We start from the raw sequence: 7,733 nt of genomic DNA on the forward strand, positions 1-7,733 counted from the left end.
GCTGCGCCACCAGGGAGGGCCAAGTCTTTGGATTTTTAAGAGAGGTTGGAAATTGGAAATTTGAGGTCTCTGTTTTCAAATAATAGTGAACATTACCCTAAGTGCATTGTGGTTGGCTGATTTGGCCTATAGTCCTCCAGTTTTCATTCCTTACTTGAAACAAAATGGTGCCAGAAACTTGGAGATTCTACTTCTTTATCTTTGTTCAAGATACTTGCTTGTCCAATCTGTGATAGTTTGGATAGTTAGTAGATTGTCTTCAGAGAACTTCATTCTGGTCTGCTATTTTCTATTTTGGTAATTTGGTAGTATGTATTTATCTTTTATCTGCCAGCAAATGCAGAAGGCAGGTGAAGGGCTTAACTGTAAGTAATAATTCCATCTTAGGGATTTGTTAGCATCCATTTCCTTATAAGTGTTTTTTTCCTCCCCATGATTTTTTCTTTGTTGCTTTTGAAGTCTTAAGTTTTACTTTTTATTTAACTATTAAAATTTTAAAAAATATTTATTTTATTATGCATAGAAGTGCTGGTGATACCATAATGTCCTGTTCAGGCCTGGTCCCCCAGCCAGGAACAGACCCCAGGCTGCAGGAGTCCTGGCCACCAGACCACCGTGGGTCTGGTGACTCACGAAGCCTCAACAAGAGCTTCACTGATGCTCAGGCAAGCAAGGGAGAAGAGGCAAATTTGCTTAGAGAAAGAAAAAAATTTATTAAGGAGAAAGGGAGCAGAAATAAAGTGGGAGTCCCAGGCCAGTGGAACCAGGGGCTGGTGGAGGGGCGAGGGAGCTGAAGTGGAATTGTGGCTCAGGGAATATAGACCTTCTCTCCCTGGTTATTCTAGCGCTCCTCCAGTCTCTGATTGGCTAGTTCTCAGTGGTCTCAATATTATCTAAATGTTTCTGTGCCCAGAGCTAAGTGTCTGTGTCTCAGCCTTTAGCAAACTTTTATTTATCATCCTTATTTGAATGTCTTCTTCTCTGTAGTCCTGGGGGTGTGTGATTAGTCCCCTTTGGAATTTGTTGACTTATCTCAGGAACTTTCCTTAACCCTCCCAAGTCCCTGTCTGCACTGCCCATGAAGCTGCCTAATTATCCCTAACTTGCCCTAGGACTCACTGGGGTATAGGCCAGAGGTGTTTGTATGTGTGTGAGGTGGGTGGGGTCAGGTAGGGTCGGTTGGGAGAGGATTCACTAGAGATGGTGGGAAGCAGAACAGGCAGATCTACTGAAATACACTGCTGAGGGGAGCACAGTGTGGGACAGGAGAGGTCTGCTGTGCCATGCGGGTCAGCTCCCCGGCTTGGTATTGAACTCGGGTAGCAGTGGCTAGTGATAGTTTGATAGTACTGAGTTTAACCACTGTGCCACTGGGAAGGCCTTGCTTTACTTTTTATTTATTTTTTTAACTACCTCATTAATCTTAGAAGCATGAAAGGGTCTGTGAGTTTAACTTATTTGCCTCATTTTACTTATAACAGGGAGGGGGTTATTAAGTAACTATTTTCTCTTAAAATTGCTCTGATTTTTTAACAACTCACACGCAATCATAAGAACAGCCTTTTTTTTTTTTTTGTCAATTTATGAGTAAGCAGCCCTTTTGTAGCTGTGTATACCCTTTTCCAGAACACGCACCTGCTTCCTGTTTGCGGGAACTGGGCCATGTGTCACTGCCCATCATCCAAGTGCCTGACTAGGATGAGCTCTTGACCCTGGGCAGCAGAATGCCATCTGAGGGCTGAGCCTGCCTGACCTCACTTGTGGAACAGAAGGGTGTGTGTGTATGTGAAGGAGAGAAGCAAAAACAAAAGAGGAGAAATGGATGACAGCAAGAGGATTAAGTGGAATGAATATACAATCAAGAATGAATATACACTCAAATCTGGTGTATTATATATATGTAAATATATAATTTTTTTATAAAACATGCAGTTTGATGTACAGTGTGTACTTCTATACAATGTTAATTGTCTAAGTTGTAAGTTTTTAACAGGGAATGATTTTAACCCCCTCCTCCTCTACTCCAAACACCTGGAGACATTTAGTAATATCTGGAGACATTTTAAAATTCATGTCCTGGTGAAAGCTGTTTTATTTGGACCCTCTCAATTTCCTTGAGACAGATGGTTTTTAACTGGATCCTGTTTTCTTGTTTCATTTATTTTGAAGGATGAGTGGAAGGATTCTGTCCCAAGTCCCCTGGCATTTGTCTTACTTAGCTCACCATGTACAGTACTTTTAAAATCTTTGTCTGTCACCAAGGACTATGCCTAATTTACTTTCATTTCTATTGTAGTAGTATCTTGGTAAATGATCAATCTATTGTAAGTTTCGCTTTGATTCTGTTTCCCATGTTTTTTTTCACATGATTGACTTATCAGAACTGGCAGATGGACTGGACAGTTGATTTTGCTCTGATATCAATTTACCAAACGGTCTGAGGAGATTATGTTGGGTCTGAGAGTGCTGATGTAAGGAAGCCAGGTACGGCTGATAGTTGTTTGCATGCTGTAACCTCAATTTGCTTATTTACTTTTTCACTTAAAGGTTGAGGTAAACCTGCAGCTGTTGAAACAGTGAGAGATGCATTCTAAAATTTGAACTTGGTTAAATAATGAAATAAAAAACAATAATTCCCCACCTGCTCTGACCCCCCTTAAATATCAAGATCATTACTTTGAACATATTCTGTAATGATGGTTACCTTGGTCAGGACAGCAGAAGCATTTGGAGGCCACAGAAGCAATCACCTACTTAACATGCACTCATCAGCCTTTGTGAAATATCGCCCCTGATGCTGGGTGCTTATCTTTTATGGAACAGCTTGCAAATCCTAATTGTTTTAAACTGGCTCTGAGGAAAAGAGACTTGAGAATCAATAAATTACCGCTCTCATACATACCGATGTGCATCATAATGTAGAAGATCTGGTGGCTTTTAGATCAAATAACACAAGAGGTGGACTTGTGTTTGTAAAGCCTCAGGGTCTGCCCAGTTATTGAAGGCAGGATGCAGTTTTACTTTGGTTTCAGTATTCAGGTTTGCATATGGCCATTTGTTTTTGATGGATAGATCCTCAGTAGGAATGAATTGAAGAGAGTTCATTACTCGCTCTGGTGGCCGTATGTCTTCTTGATAAGGTTCATTAAGGCAGAAGCAACAATATTTATGCCTGTAAACACTGACATGTTGGGAACAGTTAAACCAAGTATTCTAAGAATTGTTTCATCTGGTTTCAGACCCAGAGTTTTTTCTAATACTCTAGAGACTTTCACCAAGGTCACCCACTTTAGTCCTCTCCACAGTCTTGGGGAAAAGCTCAGTATCCCCAAAAAAGACAATGTAAATACTGCTTTCTCTGTACCAGTAGGTGGTAGTAAGCTTCAGACAATATTTACTGCAATTGAAGGGATGTTTTTCTCACATTTAATTAGAATACAGGTGATTCAGTTTTAAATTGTTGGGGTTCTTTAGTTACTCTTCAGACTTAGCAACATTCATCAACAGGTGTCCTGCTGAAATTCCTTATGATAATGAGAATGGATTTCTAATACATTTGACATTTTTTCTTTAAAGTCTTTAAAAATAATGAAGATTTCCCTTGCATATAATTTTTCTGTAATTTTAATAATTGTTCTTTGGGCTTCATATTCATTTGTGAGCATTTTCTACTTTGTTTTTCAAAGCCAGATTTGGCTGCGTAAGCTTTATCAGTAAACAGCCATATATTTTTAAATAATCCTTCAGTTTGTAAGTTGATTACAATATTAGAATGTTTCTTTGAGTCAGCCTTCAAATCTATTAACTGCTCTTCTAAATGGCAAAGAGAAAATAATACATACTTTAAAGTAATTTGTTATCGCATAAACTCATGATAAATGGGTTCATTGGAGTACCCAATATTTGTTTAGTACAAAGTAGTAGAGACTAGCTTTGTGATCCCATTTTTGGAGATCATCAAGTAGTGAGAACTAATGATGGGACTCTATCTAGGTTGATGTCAGGGGATTATGAAGTCTGATTAAGAAGTTGCCAGGAGGGAAAAGGAAGTAACTACCAAGAGAAGCATTCTGAAAGCACAGCTGTTCTTTAAATCATTTTCTGTTCTTTTAGTCTATTATTAACAATGTATCACTGAGTTATTTATATTTTCTTTTAAGCATATATTGTATATTTTCTTATAGAAAATATAGAAGGTTCAATAAAGTTAGAAATGTTTAAAATAATAGAAATGAAAACAGCAGAAAGCAACAGAAATGATAGTAAACTCAGGATGATAAATATACTTTGGTGTATTCTTTCCTGCTCCTTTAAATTTGTATACTGATAATTTATATTCATATACAAACACTTGTGAAAATCACATAATTAAAATTATTACTGTTGGTTACTGAATGTTTTACATACTGTAAAAAAGAAAATTAGGCCAGGCAAAATTCTCAGAATCAGTTCACTTTAGCTAGTGCTATTTCTAAAGGAAATAGTGGAATAGTAAAGGAATTTTACTAGTGATATTCATATTGGAAAGTGTGATTCTATCATTAAAAGCATGTAATTCTTAGGGGTAAGTGAGAGGTTTGACGTTAATTGTAAATATCCTGTCTCATCACTTGTTAGTATTTATCACTTGATTACAGTGTGTGCTTCATAAAAAAAAACAGTGAGGTCCACCTACCTGTGATAAAAATACAAAGTTATGACCTGAAGATTTATACGTAAAATTGTGCTTATAGTTGTCCCTGGGAAGATGGGATAGGAATAATAATGGGAGCAACGTAGGGTGGGAGTATATTAGTTTACAGTTTTTTCAAAGCTTATAAATATTTTATTAAAAATATTAAAAGCGGTCCTCCATGGTGGCGCAGCGGGTTAAAGCACTGCACTAAGAAGATTAAGCCACTTCCGCATGAGTTCAATCCCCGCCTACCCCGGAGGAGATCCACATGGCTTGGCAGACCTCTCCTGACCCGCCCGCTGCTCTCCTCAGCAGTGTACTTCGTCGATCTGCCTGTTCTGCTCCCCACTCTGTCCCTGGTGAATCCTTTCACCCTCCGCATCTCTGGCCTGTACTCCAGCTCTGTATGAATAAATAAATAAATCTTTAAAAAAAAATATTAAAAGCACATAGCTCAAAATGGGGAATAATAAAAAGAATATTAACCATAATTCTATAAAATAAGAATAATAAGAATGATAGTAATAGAAATAAGATTTATTATTACATTAATAATATTTATTAATTCCAGATATATGCATCTTTAGTCTCTGAACTTCTAAAAACATTTTTTCAAATTATTGACAGTAACCATAAAACTTGCAGTTATTTGTAGTCAAGTTGAAACTTGAATTTTATGCCCATTAGAAGAGTCTGATATACTATATATATATATATATATATAAAAGATAGCTGATATGAAAACTTGATGGTTATTTTTGTTTCTCTTTTCACCTACTATCATTATAATAAACACATTGGTTTTATTCTGTCTCATGGTTTTTAAACTTTAATTTGCTTTCCAGAATTATGCATGCTAAAATGAAAATTAGTATCCTTTTTACCTTTAGAATTTTGATGTGAAAAAGATAGCTTCCAGGCATAATTGTTATTTTCCATTGTATAAGAGTTGGAAGAAATAAGGAAATAAAAATTCCTTTACTCTGAGGCCAGTGGTTTGATTTCTTTACAGCTCTTTCTTATTAAGTGTAGCATAGATATATTATTAAGTGTAGCATAGATATATTATTTAGGTTTTTTTATTTTGCCTAGTAAAGACTTCACATTACTAATTGATTTCCCCCATTTCCTTTAAGTCTTCACACATAAATGAAATGAGAGGAGGTTGAGGTGGTTGTAGACACATGTGAGCCATGACCTGCTGCTGCCTTTAGCAATTTTTCTGACTATTGAAATTGTTTGCTTAGTATTTAAGGGACAGCAGAGCTGAGTGGAATAAAGATACTAGTGAAGGCAGATGTGTCTTCCTGATCCCATGTCTGTATCATGAGTCCTAACTTAGGATCACTGTATGAAGTTTATATGTTACTTAACATCTCTTAGCCTCAGCATTTATAAAATTAGGGGTGGAAGATGGTTACTTTAATAAGTCAAATTTAAGAATTTAAGTGGATTGTATTTGTCAGCATCCATAAAGTATTTTGAATATGAGCAGGCTTTCAGAAGATGTTGGTTCAAGAATTCCTGCTTTCAGTAGTGGAAAATGCTAGAAAATATTTTGTTTACTTAAAGCAAAAGATTTTAGGTCATGTAGCATAGATTCATGAGACACACAGAGTGTCATTTCCTGAGTTTAAAAGGTGAACTTTACCTTAGGATTTCTTTTCTTTTTTTTTTTTAAAGATTTATTCATATAGAACTGGGGTACAGGCCAGAGATGCGGAGAGTGAGAGGATTCACCAGAGACAGAGTGGGGAGCAGAACAGGCAACTCAACGAAGTACACTGCTGAGGGGAGCAGCAGGCGGGTCAGGAGAGGTCTGCCTCGCCATGTGGTCACCTCTGGGGCAGGTGGGGATCAAACTCATGCGGAAGTGGCTTAAGCTTCTTAGTGCAGTGCTTTAACCCGCTGCACCACCAGAGAGGGCCTACCCTAGGATTTCTTAATTTTTATTTTTGAGACTTAAGCAGTTGTGATCAGGAATGTCCTGTTCATGTTTCCAGATAGAAGTGGAGAGGGAAGTTCCATAGTGGTCACTTTTGTACTTCTAGATGGGAAAAGGGAGGCAAGAACCAAGAAGATAGACATGAAATGAAGTTGAAGGGTGTGGTGAGAGGAACAGCATGAGTCTTTGACAAGGTACCCTTCAGTCATATCCCAGTTAGTATAAAGAAGTTAGATGGTCCATAGGTTTTCTTCCTGATGCTGTAAGAATAGACTATATTTCACTTTGGAAAGATTTAACTCACAACAAAAGACCTTGCTTGTTTATCTTTTATTTAGTTTTACTTGACTTGCTATTTAAAAGAAATGACTCTTTTCATTAAATGCTCTAGGATCTATAGATACAGATCTAGCAAACTCCCTCCACTTCCCTTTAGATGTATGGTCATGTACTTCCCAGTTGTATTCAGAATAATGCTCCAGAAAGTCTAGAATATTCTAGATCATTAAACAAAGATTTCGTCCATACCATATATTTCATAAACTGAAAAAAATAACAATAGGATTTTAGGAAGATAATACCAGTGTTAAAGATTAGTTTGCATGTAAACAGAAAATGAAATTAATCAATAATTTTTTTTTTTTATGATTCATTCTGGTTCCAAATCTATTTCCCAACTTCTATAGAAGGTTTTCTGAAACTTTTGAGATTATCTTGCATGAAATTTTCTTTTGCATTAAGTAGAAAATTGACTTAAGGATGGGAAGGAAGCATATTAAGAGAACTTTCTACTGATGACATTTAATCTAGTTTGGTGGAAATGTTGACCATGCCGTCTTCTGGCATGTTATTTTAGAATTTGTATCTCTGTGACAGCATTTTTCTAATTCTGTACTTTAAGGTGCACCAGTATCCACTATACATGACTGGGATTCTCTTATTTAGTCATTTTTTGTGTGTTGAATTGGACGTTTGCTTAAAGATACAAGTGATTGGTACCTCCCTGGTGGTGCAGGGGTTAAAGACACAGTGCTGTCAAGCTGTTGCCAGCCACTATGGCATGGGTATCATCTCCAACCAGGGAGCTGACTCACACGCCGGACCTCTCCTGTT

This window comes from Condylura cristata, unplaced genomic scaffold (genome assembly GCF_000260355.1).
Source record: "Condylura cristata isolate star-nosed mole 26May11 unplaced genomic scaffold, ConCri1.0 scaffold00013, whole genome shotgun sequence".
Classification (NCBI taxonomy): domain Eukaryota; kingdom Metazoa; phylum Chordata; class Mammalia; order Eulipotyphla; family Talpidae; genus Condylura; species Condylura cristata.